This window comes from Pongo abelii, chromosome 16 (genome assembly GCF_028885655.2).
Source record: "Pongo abelii isolate AG06213 chromosome 16, NHGRI_mPonAbe1-v2.0_pri, whole genome shotgun sequence".
NCBI lineage: Eukaryota > Metazoa > Chordata > Mammalia > Primates > Hominidae > Pongo > Pongo abelii.
This window is the reverse complement of record NC_072001.2, coordinates 14,991,293-15,006,151: the sequence shown is the minus strand read 5'-3', so window position 1 is coordinate 15,006,151 and position 14,859 is coordinate 14,991,293. Positions and strand designations below refer to the sequence as shown.

The 14,859-nt window shown below is 40.6% G+C and overlaps 1 pseudogene; it reads left to right on the top strand.

Moving 5' to 3' along the window:
• The window catches only part of LOC134760233 (ADAMTS-like protein 3), an 89,439-nt pseudogene that overhangs the window by 57,250 nt on the left and 17,330 nt on the right, over positions 1–14,859 (top strand).

Genomic DNA, 14,859 nt, shown 5'->3' with positions numbered 1-14,859 from the left:
AGAAATGTCAGATTTTTTCCCCCAAGTTAGATTCCAATTTGCAGAGATTTCAAACAGTTGATTTAAAAAAAAAATTGTTTTGTTCTTGAATGATTAAATTTGACTGCTCTGAAAAATTCATATTTTGCTTCATTTGGACTAGTGACACTTATTTAAGTATTATCTTTTAGCTGATCAGGAAATCATATGAACGAACTGTGAAAAAATTTTTAGCTGAAGTGATGATTTATAGATGAATATTTATTCCAAAAAGCACTACTCATATATTTTAAATATTTATTTATGTCATCCACTATCTTGTGTAACTTGTCTCATTAACTACACTGTAAGGTAAGAATCTTATGTTATTAATTTATACTCTGTAGTTTCTGGCAGTATAGAAAATGGTTATTTAATAGATGTTAATAAATTTTACTGATATATCCATCAATTAGTAGTTAATAAATCACTATAATTAGAGATCATGACTTCAGATGATGTCATAGAAGTTGGAAACACTTCAGGCAATTTTTAAGAAGTTGCTTATTGTTGGGCCGGGCGCGGTGGCTCACGCCTGTAATCCTAGCACCTTGGGAGGCTGGGGCGGGCAGATCGCAAGGTCAGGAGATTGAGACCATCCTGGCTAACATGGTGAAACCCTTTCTCTACTAAAAATACAAAAACTTAGCTGGGCGTGGTGGCGGACGCCTGTAGTCCCAGCTACTCGGGAGGCTGAGGCAGGAGAATGGCGTGAACCCGGGAGGCGGAGCTTGCAGTGAGCTGAGATTGTGCCACTGCACTCCAGCCTGGGCGACACAGCGAGACTCTGTCTCAAAAAAAAAAAAAAAGTTGCTTATTGTTGATTATGATGGGATATGAAAGCCAAAATTCAGTAGCCCCTCAATTTCAAAGGCATTTCTGGCTTATTCCTTATGAATCACAAGGCAAGACTTTCTTTTCAAATATCATTTTTCTGTGATGTTTTCACATGCTTTATCTTGCTATAACATTTGGATGAATTGTAACTTAAAAAAAATTATAAGTGCTCAGGGAGGTATTCAATTGCCCGAGATCTTGCAAGGCCTTAAACACTCTTCAAAACAAGCCCCTCCTAGCTCCTAAGCCCACATCCTTCCTCGATGACCAGATAGAGAGTGATTCTCAGTCTCATGAAATGCAGAGTGCTCAGGGACATGAATGTGTGAGGACAGAGTCTGGCCCAGGGGCAGTAATTCTATAATTTAATAGTGGTATTACTCCCCTTGGAGAAAGTTGCATGAACACAAATTACTCATTGATTGAATCTTGACCATGCAAGTGTGTTTCCAAAATCATTCACTCTTAAGTTGTTCCACATGTACTTGTAAATATTAATTTAATGGCCTGTGTAACTGGGCTTTTGTTGTTGTTGTTGTCTATCTGCTGATACTTAAGGTAGAGGAAGTTGTAATGTAGTGTTAAGATTCTGAGTCAGATAACTTGGGTTTTAAAACCATTACCAACACTATATACTAGCTGTGTAATATTGGCAAATCATTTACTCAGTAATGTTTAGATTCCTTATTTATAAAATAGAGTTAAAGGTATCACCTGCATCATAAAATTGCTCTGAAGATTAAATAATGTGTACAATATTCGTGGCATAATGCCAGGTACATGCTAAGCATTCACTACAAATCAGCAATTATTAATATTGTATTACTATCTTTATAAAATCATATAATCAGGATTAAAGGATCTCAAAAGTCATTGGATTAAGCAACTCATCCAATAATTTAATCCCCCCTACAATTTTTCCACCAAGACATCTCCTAGACTATGATTGAATACTTATTATTAGATATCTCTGACTTTTCAAACTTTCTCATATTGAACCAAATTATGCTTAAACCTGTAGCTTTCACCATTTGGAAATACACAGAACAAAAGTAGACCCTTTCCTCATGATAGCTCTTCGTGAATTTGGAAATATCTCTAATCATAAGCTATTCTCTAGACTTCCTTGAAACTTACTACCTCTCCCTGAAATTTTCACTTGATCTTTCTCTTTCCCTTCAACACCAAAATGTTGGAAAGAATAGTGTGTAAATCATTGTCTCAGCTTCCTCTAGTTTCCTTTCTTCTTCAACAGCTTGGATGTAGAGTCTGATTCAACACCAAAATGTTGGAAAGAATAGTGTGTAAATCATTGTCTCAGCTTCCTCTAGTTTCCTTTCTTCTTCAACAGCTTGGATGTAGAGTCTGATTCAACACCAAAATGTTGGAAAGAATAGTGTGTAAATCATGGTCTCAGCTTCCTCTAGTTTCCTTTCTTCTTCAACAGCTTGGATGTAGAGTCTGATTCAACACCAAAATGTTGGAAAGAATAGTGTGTAAATCATTGTCTCAGCTTCCTCTAGTTTCCTTTCTTCTTCAACAGCTTGGATGTAGAGTCTGATTCAACACCAAAATGTTGGAAAGAATAGTGTGTAAATCATGGTCTCAGCTTCCTCTAGTTTCCTTTCTTCTTCAACAGCTTGGATGTAGAGTCTGATTCAACACCAAATTGTTGGAAAGAATAGTGTGTAAATCATTGTCTCAGCTTCCTCTAGTTTCCTTTCTTCTTCAACAGCTTGGATGTAGAGTCTGATTCAACACCAAATTGTTGGAAAGAATAGTGTGTAAATCATTGTCTCAGCTTCCTCTAGTTTCCTTTCTTCTTCAACAGCTTGGATGTAGAGTCTGATTCAACACCAAATTGTTGGAAAGAATAGTGTGTAAATCATTGTCTCAGCTTCCTCTAGTTTCCTTTCTTCTTCAACAGCTTGGATGTAGAGTCTGATTCAACACCTCTCCAAGCTGAAGCATGAGGGCTACCCGGGAGTCAAAATCAGATGAAAAACAGAGAGAAATAATAACATTGGCCCTCTTTTATTGAATCCTTTATAGTGTTTGAATCATTATACTAAGAATTTTGCATATATTTTCTCATTGAATCCTCACTAGGCCCTATGTGAATTATATATTGGTATTATTATCTCTATTTTACTGTTGAGGAAAACGAGTCTCTGAGAGTTTGAATTTTTCAACATCCTGCCCCTTAAAAGGTTGGTGGGTGGATCCAGGTTTGTACGTGGGTGTTTTCTTCCTCCAAAGTCCCTGCACTTAAACACCAGGTTTATAAATAAAGTTAGATGAATATGGGAAGGAAGAAAGAGATAAACCACCAAATCAGTTGATATTATTGTCGTTTACACATTATGTAAAATATACGCTTAAGAAAAAAAAACATAAGACATGATCTTTTTTCTCATATAAGGAATCTTACGATCTAGCAAATACACATATGTACACATGAAAAATGACAGAAGGAAAGATAGCAGTATAAACACATATTTTATATGAGACATCTCTCCTTTTAATTATTTTTTATATTTTAAAAATTGTTTATAAATAGATATAATGACAGAGGTAGAGATACATAGGCATAGGTACAGCTAATGATAAAGACAAGGAGATATAAAGATATAGATAAAGACTATAGACAGCTATTAATATAGGGATATAGGGATATAGAGATAGAAGTAAAAACAGAAAAACAGATGTTTAAAGTAAAACTATGAACCAGAAGGTTAGACATCAAATTTAGGACAGTGGTTGTTTTGGGGAGGAAATGAGAGAATAGGACAAGTGTAGGGCTGGGGAGAGAGGAAACGTCTGTAATGTTCTGTTTATTTTATATGCATAAAAATACCTGGGCTGGGCAGTGTGGTACATGCCTGTAATCCCTGCATTTTGGGAGGCCAAGGCAGGAGGATCACTTGATCCCAGGAATTCAAGACCTGCCTGAGCAACATAGGGAGACCCTGTCTTTACATCAAATTTTAAAAAGCTAGGTGTTGGGGCACAGGCCTGTGACTCAACCTCCCAGGCTGAAGTGATCTCAGCTACTTGGGAGGCTGAGGTGGGAGGATCACTTGACCCCAGGAGGTTGAGGCTGCAGTGAGCCACAATCCCACTATTGCACTCCAACCTGGGCAACAGAGTGAGATCTTGTCTTGAAAAATAAAGCACAGAAATCTGAATAAAAATATAAATAGAAAAGAGAGGGGATATGGAGGGACAGCTTCAAATCTTAATATTAATATTTCAGCCTTGCATTAGCATCGTATAAATGATACTATCCTGTAAGACATTATATTATTTAGATTTATAAAACTATGTTCTCATAAAAGAGAGCCAAACTGTACATTAAAGAATTACATCACAACTAAGCTTCCTGAAATGAAGGGAGCTCCCCCTCCCCTGGCTTTGGGCACCACTGACCGCCATGCTTCTGTTGGCAGGCAGTGGGCTGCGATTGGCAACTGGGAAGCAATGCCAAGGAAGACAACTGTGGAGTCTGTGCCGGCGATGGCTCCACCTGCAGGCTCGTACGGGGACAATCGAAGTCACACGTTTCTCCTGAGAAAAGTAGGTTTTAAACCCAACACGTTATTACCATCATACAAGATGTATTTTAGACCATCTATTGCTAGAATAACATTTTCTTTTTTTCTTTTTTTTAAATTTTATTATTATTATACTTTAAGTTTTAGGGTACATGTGCACAACGTGCAGGTTTGTTACATATGTATACATGTGCCATGTTGGTGTGCTACACCCATTAACTCGTCACTTAGCATTAGGTATATCTCTTAATGCCATCCCTCCCTCCTCCCCCCACCCCACAACAGTCCCCGGGGTGTGATGTTCCCCTTCCTGTGTCCATGTGTTCTCATTGTTCAATTCCCACCTATGAGTGAGAACATGCGGTGTTTGGTTTTTTGTCCTTGTGATAGTTTGCTGAGAATAATGGTTTCCAGTTTCATCCATGTCCCTACAAAGGACATGAACTCATCCTTTTTTACAGCTGCATAGTATTCCATGGTGTATTTGTGCCACATTTTCTTAATCTAGTCTATTGTTGTTGGACATTTAGATTGGTTCCAAGTCTTTGCTATTGTGAATAGTGCTGCAATAAACATACGTGTGCATGTGTCTTTATAGCAGCATGATTTATAGTCCTTTGGGTATATACCCAGTAATGGGATGGCTGGGTCAAATGGTATTTCTAGTTCTAGATCCCTGAGGAATCGCCACACTGACTTTCACAATGGTTGAACTAGTTTACAGTCCCACCAACAGTGTAAAAGTGTTCCTGTTTCTCCACATCCCCTCCAGCACCTGTTGTTTCCTGACTTTTTACTGATCATCATTCTAACTGGTGTGAGATGGTATCTCATTGTGGTTTTGATTTGCATTTCTCTGATGGCCAGTGATGATGAGCATTTTTTCATGTGTCTTTTGGTTGCATAAATGTCTTCTTTTGAGAAGTGTCTGTTCATGTCCTTCGCCCACTTTTTGATGGGGTGGTTTGTTTTTTTCTTGTAAATTTGTTTGAGTTCATTGTAGATTCTGGATATTAGCCCTTTGTCAGATGAATAGGTTGCAAAAATTTTCTCCCATTGTGTAGGTTGCCTGTTCACTCTGATGGTAGTTTCTTTTGCAGTGCAAAAGCTCTTTAGTTTAATCAGATCCCATTTGTCAATTATGTGAATAACATTTTCTGAATGCTAAGCTTTTTTAGTTGGAAGTAGCTTTTGTACCAACTTTCTAAAAGTGAAATTTCTTCCAAAAAGTGTGTATCAAACTTTTGTTCCCATTATATCTTCGAAGAGGACCTGTTTCTTTGAACCTTTGCCAATGCAGGGTATTACTGTTTTAAAAATATGTATTTACCAATTTTTCAGGTAAATCGTGAAATAATAATTTCCTTTATTTGTCTTCCTTTGACTGCTAACAAGCTAGAAAATATTGTTGTGTATCTATTGACCATTTATAGTTTGTAATTTCTCAGTTAGCTATTGAAGCCATTTATCAGTTTTCCTATTTGGATGTAGATCTTTTCTTCATTGTTGAGAGCTTTTAATATATCACCAATACTAACATTTTTTCTGTCATACCTATTTCAAATATGGTTCCAGTTTGTTCATTGACTTTCAATTTTGTATAATTAGAGTTTCTAAGTTTCTAAGTATTATGTATTTGGAAATTTCCATCTTTTCATTTTAATAATGTCTGTCTTTTAAAACATCCTTTAGTTTGGGGAATCAGTAAACTTTTTCTGTAAAGGGATAGATAATAAATATTTTAGGCTTTGCTGGCCATATAGTCTCAACTACTCAACACAGCTGTTGCAGTGTAAAAGCACACAGAGACACCTGTAAATAGATCAGCATGGCTACATTCCAATGAAACTTTATTTACAAAAATAGCCTGAAGGCTGAATTTGGCCCTCAGGTTTGTTAACCACTCCCTTAAAGGAAACAAAAATCATTCACGTATGTTTTCTGCCAGTACTTTTATGGTTTTGTTTTTCTTTATAATAATTCTTTCTGAATACCCCCTTGTTGGTGGTATTCAGTTATAAATGTAGGTGAGTTCAGCCAAAGATTTGATTTTAAATCTTTTATTCATTTGAATTTAGTTTGATGTAACTTGTAAAGTCGGCATCTTACTTATTTTCCCAAATGGGGAAAGCATTACAGGAGGGTGGAGGGTTTTCCAGGCAGAGGAAACACAAAGTTCATGGCGTGACACTGGAGAAGAGCCTGGGTTTTTTGAGGAACTCCTAATATGTTGTTCAGGCCTGACTGTACATTGAATAGGGTAGAAGATAAGACAGAATGGCATTCGGAGTCAAAGCCTTCATTATTGTGTTTTATTTTTCAGATTAAGTGGAGCCATCAAAGCAATTTAGGCAGTGGAGTGATATGGTTAGGTTAGTGTTTTAGTAAAATAATTCTGGTGGCGTATGGAGGCTGGATTACCTGTCAGATGAGCTTGGAAGCAGGGAGTCCAAATAGGAAATGTCTTTCAAACTATTCAAGAGTGTTTAAAATAATGAGGCCTTGATCTAGGGTAGCGTGGCAGGAAACATAGAGGAAGGAACAGCTGGAGAGATCTTTAGCATGTAGAATGAACAGAGTTTGGTAATTCTTTGAATGACAGCTATAAGAGAAAAGAAGCAGCTAGAATGGCCCAAATTTTCCACCTTGTGCAGCTGGGTGGACATGTTTGCTATTCATTTGGGTAAGGAATTCATGAAGAGGAGACACATAACAGAGGTGAGCGTCTACCTCCCTGAATTTTATTCTCTCCAGAATTTTCACCCCGTAAGTATCCAATGCCCAAGTATCTTTCTGACGCCTGCAAACAGATGTGATTATATTTTGTTTATGGTTGGAGGGTTTATCTGAAACGTGCTAGTTTATCATGGCTGATAGCAAAACCCCTTGTTGGTGGTATTCAGTTATAAATGTAGGTGAGTTCATCCAAAGAGAGTATATAGAATATAAGAGGAAGCCAATAATTGCATCCTGAGGAAAAGCTGAAGTCAAAGCATTTAGCCAGGGAAGACGTTTAAGGGAATCCAACTGAGAAGGAATGAATAGAGTAAGTAGGTAAATGCAGAACTTAGCAAGAGCAGTACCATGACCCCAAAGGAATAAGTAATTCCAAAAATGAGGTGGGGGTGGCCAGCAATGTTAAATGCTCTTATGAGTTCAACTGGAATAAGGGCCCAAAAGTTTGTCTTTGGCAATTTGAAGGTCATTTGTGATGTGAACAAGAGTGATTTTGATGAACTTCAGGCTGAAATCAAAGCTTGATTGCAATGGGTTGATGAGTAAAGAGAATGTATAGAGGGAAGGATTTGCTCAGGACAAGAGGAGAGGAACAGACCAATACCCTGTCAACAACTACATAGCTCTACAGGGTTGGTTGGAGAACACCGTGAGGTGTTCCAGCCTATTGTCTTTATTTGGCTCTTCATTAGGAGATAGAGTTGGCCACTAGGAGTGAGGGCTCAGAGACTTGAGCCTGTTCCCATGAAGGAAAGAAGAAGGAGCCATCAACAACAGTACAAAGATAGAAGAGTAGCTGTATGGGCCTAGCTGAGATTGGAAACCATGAATTCATGGAGGTTCCAATTTGTGGACTTCATGAAGGAGGTGGCTTTGAATGGTGGTATACCAATGAGAAATGTATTCTACTGGAAATCACAGAAAACTCAACTTAGAAGCATTGGAGTTTATAAATCTTTTCTAATAAAAAGCCTGGAGTAGGCAGCTAAGGCTGGGGATGCTGTTTTACCGTGTCCTTCAGGAACCAGGCACCTTTCTCTCTTCTTCACATCCTTAGAGGGTGGCTTTTGCCTCCGTGGCTGCAAAGTCATTATTGGACATTGAGATGTTACATCCACATCCCAGATAATAAGGAAGAACATAGTGTGAAAAGCATTTTTTTAAATACTGTGTTCTTTATCCAGGAAAGGATATTCTCCCCAGGGAATTTTGCTTCGTTGACCAGAATTACGGTGTGTGACACCTTGGCTTCCAAGGAGGCAGGAAACCAAGTAGTTAGCATTCTATCCATTCTGCTATTACTAATGTTGATCACATGCTTTGTAATTCCCAAAGTTCTCTTCAGACTTATCATTTAATTCTACCAGCATTCTTACATTATAATTTGGATAATGTCCTGCCTATTTTACAGGTGAGGAAACTAAGGATGTGAAATGTTAAGAAACATCTCCCATAATTAATTATGAAAGGAAATATTGGGAAATAGTTAAGAAATTGGGGTCTGGAGCCAGCCTTCCAGGGTTAAGTCCTGGGTCTGTTGCTTATGAGCTGTGCAGAGTTATTTAATTTATTTCACTTCCATGGGTATCTTGGATCTCTAATTTTAAACTGGGAATAACAACAGTACTGCCTTTGTAGAGCTGTTGTCAGGATTTAAAAGATCAACCCATGTTGAGAACTCCAAATAGCATAGTAACTAGAGAGTACTCAGTAAATGCTAGCTGCGTTTTTGTTAAAACTATTACTCATTGGGATACCAAAGGATGTCCCACTGATATGGGATGGCGGCAGGAAATTGAAGGGCCTGGGTGAGGACAGGGACTCTGTTTTCACACCCAAATGTTGCATTTTCAAAGACCACTCTGGCCTGCCATGCCCCCCATTCTGTGCCTATAAAAACCCCAAGACCCTAGCAGTCACACACACGAGTGACTGGGTGTTGAGAGGAACACATTGGCAGAAAAACACACAGACACCGACAGGCTGTTGACAGTGGAACGACACAGACGCAGAGGGAAATTTGGCTGAGGGTGGACAGACGAGAGCCCAGCTGCTAAGGGACACCAGGGGAAGACTACCTTCCCACTTCATACCTCTTCCCCTCCCCATCCATCTGCTGAGAGCTACCTCCACCATTGAATAAAACCTTGCACTCATTCTCCAAGCCCATGGTACTGGAAAAAATGAATCACACATGGGCTTGGAGAATGTGTGCAAAGGTTTGTTGAACGGTGGAGGTAGCTCTCAGCAGATGGATGGGGAGGCAGAAGGGGGATGGAGTGGCAAGGGATACAGAAAGCCCTGGGATACAGAAAGCCCTCTGTCCTTGAGATAAGGCAGAGGTTCTAACTGAGCTGATTAACACAAGCCACCTGCGGACAGCTAAGCTGAAAGAGCACACTGTAACACACGCTGGAACTTTGGGAGCTGTAAACACTCAACTCTAGTTGCTGCCTTGGGGTTGGAGCCCCAACCTCCCCATAACCTGCCCGTCTGCATGCTCCCCCTAGGGGCTTGAGCTGCTGGGCACAGAAGAAGCGAGCCATTCCTCCTGTTGCATGCCCTGGGAGGGGGATAAGGGAACTTTGCCCCTTTCAATACCTCTTATATACTTTAAATGTAAATGTGGGTATTCGTAAACATATTTGAAAGTCAACAATCAGTCCATCTGGGGATTGATTTCAAGAGAGCTACTGCTTGGTATGGAGGACAACATTGAAAGTGTGAAAACAGAGTGAATTGTAGGACAAACCAAAGTTTTAGGACTCAGATCAGTGAACACAGTTTGAAGAGACAGGCTATACTGAGAAGTGTTCCTTCAGGAAGGCATGTGGATGAGGGGAGTAAGGGAGAAAGACAGTAGCCAGATCAGGCTGTAATGGAAGTGTGTAGAGTTAGTATTGCTCTTAGAAAGTTTGGAAATCTCATCAGAAAATACCTCGTTTTCTCAGGGTCCAAGAAAGATTAGAACTTGAGATAATTCTAATTGAACCAGGATAAATGCCAAATGAAGTTGTGCCAAAAAGGGCAGTCTTATTTGGAGAAGTGTGCAGAAGAGGTACTGAAATGCAAGGTAGTTCATTATTCTCTCTCTCTCTCTCTTGATTTTCAGCTTTTGGATTACATATGCTTTTGAGAATCTATTAAAAGTTATGCATTTTCTTTCCAGGAAAATATATGTGTACTTATAAGCCCCACATTTGCCATTCTGATTTTTTGTGAGGTTCTCAGACCCCTGATGCCTGTTAGGACATTCCAGGTTAAGAACCCCTAAAATGTCCTTTTTTTTTTAATCAATTTCTACATAGAAAGGGGAACTGGAGGGCACAGATCCTTCAGTGCAGGGCATGAGTGACATGGTATAAGCCAGGAAGATCCCACAGGATGCTGGCATTTTATCAGGTTCCGTATGCGTGTGCTTGAGCTAAGGCTAAAGGTAGCAAAGATTCCTGCCTGCGAGAAAACACAGTCCTTCACCATCTTGATTCTAATTATGGCCCCGTCACGTCTGTTACAGCGCGGAAACTGACCAGCTGAAGCTGTTTTTGGCTGGGATTTTTCCCTAGGCCATATGGAAGCAGTTCCCTAGAATCATGCTTTGTGTGAAAGAAATGTGGGAAATGAAGCCATGTCTCCCCCTGAGTGTGCATCACTGCAGCCTGCAGAATCCACGCAGCTCCTACATCCACACCTTGCCAAGAATTCATTCCAATCTTCCCTGGGACTCACCCTGAGTCAGGACATGGCAATGAGATGCTGTTGGCACAGCCCTGCACTGGAGCAAGTGCACAAGGCTGCATACAGGATATCATTTCCATCACGCGGTGAGGCAGACACAAGGTGTAAGAGCCTGGAGCCAAAACCTTTGCTATGAAAAAAATCAGAAATTTATCCAGATACAACACACAGATTTCCTGTTCAGAGGGAGAAGGAGAGAGACGGAACTGACAACCAACATAAACAGCTTTGGATGTTGGAAAAGAAAACTAGAGGCCACTCAGGTATTAAAGAGAGAAAGCTCTAAAAACAACAACAAACATATCTGTTTAGAGAGTCTTGACTTGGCATTTAGAAACTTAGTTGTATTTCCAAATTTATTCCTTATTTTGGTCTTGTCCACATCAGGGCACACATGTGTGAGGCAAATAAACAAGATCTGCTTGTCTATTCTAAGCTTTTTGTCCATTTTTACATGGTGGCAGCCAAGCCTATTGATACAGTGATACCTAAGGCCAACTGGGAACACCAGCATTTTGCTCAAGTTTTGACAGTATGAAGATAAACACACTCTTCTAATGGATTCCTTGACACAAATAGAATCCTGGGCTAGGTGGATCGTAGGGCTGCCTCACAGGGTAATTCTTAAGAGTTTTTCCCTTCATCCACTGTTCATGTCTCCTTTGACTGTCACTCCCAAAAACCATTTACAAATTTAACTTATTCCATAACAAGGAAGATTGTATAGGATATAAAGGGTCTGCTAACATGGTAACATGGATTGGTTTTCATTCTCCTGTCTTCCCACATCATCTCTTTCTACCTCCACATTCGTCTTTCTAGGGTGAGATTCTGGCTGGTCATACTCTTCTATCAGAACTGTGGCTGAGAAAGGAATATTCAAACCAAAGACCCTGTTCCTTTTAATGGAATTAAAAGTTGCCCCCTCCTCCATTTAATTCAGCAAGGGAGAGTGTGGCCTGGAAGGAAGATCCTGTGTCTAGAAATAAAGACTCCTGAGTTCTAGTCCTTGCCTAGCTCTTTTACATGTTTTTGTGTGTCTTCTGGCCCCGTGCATGAAGAGAGATAATGGAAAAATAGCATGTAGACTGTGTTGCGAAGGAATGTCATAGATTGTATTTTACATGGAGAAGCAGACAGACTGTGAAGAACTCCCTGGCCTCTTCATGAATCGCCTTACACCTATGATAAAATCCGCATCCCTCTCCAAAGCCTTTAAAGCCTGTATCATCTGGCCCCTGTGTTACATCATGTGCTGCCATCTGCTCCTCATTCCCTAATCTCCAGTTACACTGGCTTTCTGGGAGATTCCAGAATGTCAGGTGCCCATTCTCCCCGTGGGCCTTTGCACCAACCCATCCCCGAACCTGGAACATGTGTCTCCCTGCTCTTCAACGTAGTTACCTCTTTCTCAACCTTGAGCACAAGTGTCGCCTCCTCAGAGAGGCTTTCTTTGACCACTCTACGTAAAGTAGGCCCTTCTCTTTTCTGTTTAGTTCTTGCTTAGCCTTGAGGGAAAGAAGTGGTTATTTCATTTATTTGTTTAATTTGCCTCTCCCACTAGTAAGCTTTGCAAGAGCAGGCACCATGTCTGTGGTGTTCACCATTTTATTCCTAGTGCTAGTGCAGTACTGAACACATCCTAGGAGCTCAGTTAATGTTGAACAAATGAATACATGGCCTTCGCTGGAGATGATTCTGCTTCCTGTTATGATTTCAGTGGGACTAAATGATATTGTGCAATAGAACTGGACTGGAAGCCAAAGACTGGGGAAATAACCTCAGTTTGACCTCTAACAATCTATCTTCTTAGGCAAGATGCTTCATTTACTGGTGCCTCAACTTTTTCATCTGCACAGTGAGCATGGACAATTTATATGACCTCTTCTAGCTCTGAAAATCTATTAAGTGTATGTGTAAGTTGTTCGTTGTTTTTTAAAAAAATAGATATTAGGATTGAATGGAGTTTAGAGAAACAAGTCCCAGGAACTTATATGAAGCAATTTTCCAAACTTTTAATGAAAGGCTTGACAGTGATGGCTTGTCTTTATTCTTAAAGGACCCAGGAAATTTTAGATATACCACAAGAATGAGTTGGTGTGAAGTTTCCTCTTATCTCCCATGAACTGCTACTTGGTTGCCTTTTAACATGTTACTGTCACAGCCTGCAAGAGGGAGGTTTAGTTTGTGCATTGACCCCCTCATTGGTATGTGAGCTCCTCAAGAACCTCATGCACCTGGCCCAGTACCTGGCACCCAATATGTTTCCAGTAAAGGTGTGTTGACTTGACCTACACAGAATTGAAGAGCCCACTTAGACCAGCATCCCTATGGCAGCAGTCCTTGAGGAATGTGAATTAAAATCAGAAGCAGCTTATTGGTAGCCAAGCACTGCAACACCCGGGGTCACCCAGGAGACCTGACACCTGCTGACCAGCTGAGAGCACTGGGATTATTAGTAAAAATACTTATTGGGAAAATGATAATAATAGTGGCCCCCAGAGTTTGTATGCTTACACTGTGCTATGTATTTGTCATGTATGACATTATTTATTCTTAACATAACCCTACAAGGTAGGTACTACTATACCCCTCCACCCCCCATTTAACAAATGGAGAAATAGGCTCAGTGAAATTAAGCACCTTGGTCAAGGTCTCACAAATGGCGAGTGGTCAAGATGGTTCTGACCTCAGAGTTCATGTGCTTAACCACTCTCCCAAAGTGTCTTCCAAGGACAGCTAGATGAGCATGAGGCGAGAGGCGCACCGAGGCTTAGAGTGATGGGACAGGGAACAAAGGTAGCACAGAAATGGAGCCAGAGGGGAGCAAAGACTGCCTCAGCCAACCTACCCCTTGTTTCCCTTTGGCAGAGCCCAGCCAGCTCCATGGTTCCTAACCCAGGGTGCACATCAGGAGCACTTGGGGAACTTGTCCCACATTCTAATCCTCAGGCCCCACCCTAGAATTTTGAGGGGTAAATCTGGGCAATTGTAGGCTACCAAACTCCCCAGGTGGCCGCTGGCCCATGCCTGTGGTTAACGCCTCTGCTTTTCAGTGTCCGATGTCCCACTACAGAGTCAGAAGGCAGATGACTGTTTTATCCTCACCAGCCTCCTGATTTCTTAGAGGCAGTATAAAGGGCAGAAAATGGGAGTTACACTATGATGCTCGAGAACATCTGGACAGATATTTGTTATTAGATGCTGTGTGACATAGTCCCATCTCCTGCGTGCTGTTCCAAAGCTAGCCCTGCCAATGAGCACAGAAGCACACATTATTTGTCAGTCGGCCTGTTACCATGGTCTTTTGAGGTAAAGGCAATTTAGGCCAGTAAATAAACATACCTCGGGTTGGGAACAGAGGTTTCTGCATAGGAGCTAAGGGCTGAAGATACTCATTTGCAGATTCAGCAATCAGAGACTTTAGTAATGTGGCCTAACAGCTCAAGGCATGCGTGTCAGTTTTGAGTTTGCAGCCGATTGTTCTCAACAAGGCAAAGCTCTGCTGTGTTCCTGCCTTCCTTTGTAAAAAATTTGCATTAATTTCCTACATTTGCTTTTTCTACTTTTGCTTACCGGCATACTGCGTTTTTCTCACCCCCATTTGCAAAGTAGCGTATAGACAGTCCTCCAGCTGCAGAATCAGTGTTGCTACCCATTGACTTTTCCTTTTTTTGCCTTCCAAAATCCCTCACTGCTCCTACAGAATGACAGATGAACTTGAAGCAAACCTTACTATCCTACTTTTGAAAAATTGTGCAGACCCTGTTCTGTACAGTGCCACGCTAGGTAACTCTTTTTTTTTTTTTTTTTTTTTTTTTTTTGTTTGAGATGGAGTTTTGCTCTTGTTGCCCAGGCTGCAGTGCAATGGTGCAATCTCAGTGCAATGGTGCAGCCTCCACCTCCCGGGTTCAAGTGATTCTCCTGCCTCAGCCTTCTGAATAGCTGGGATTACAGTCACGTGCCACCATGCCTG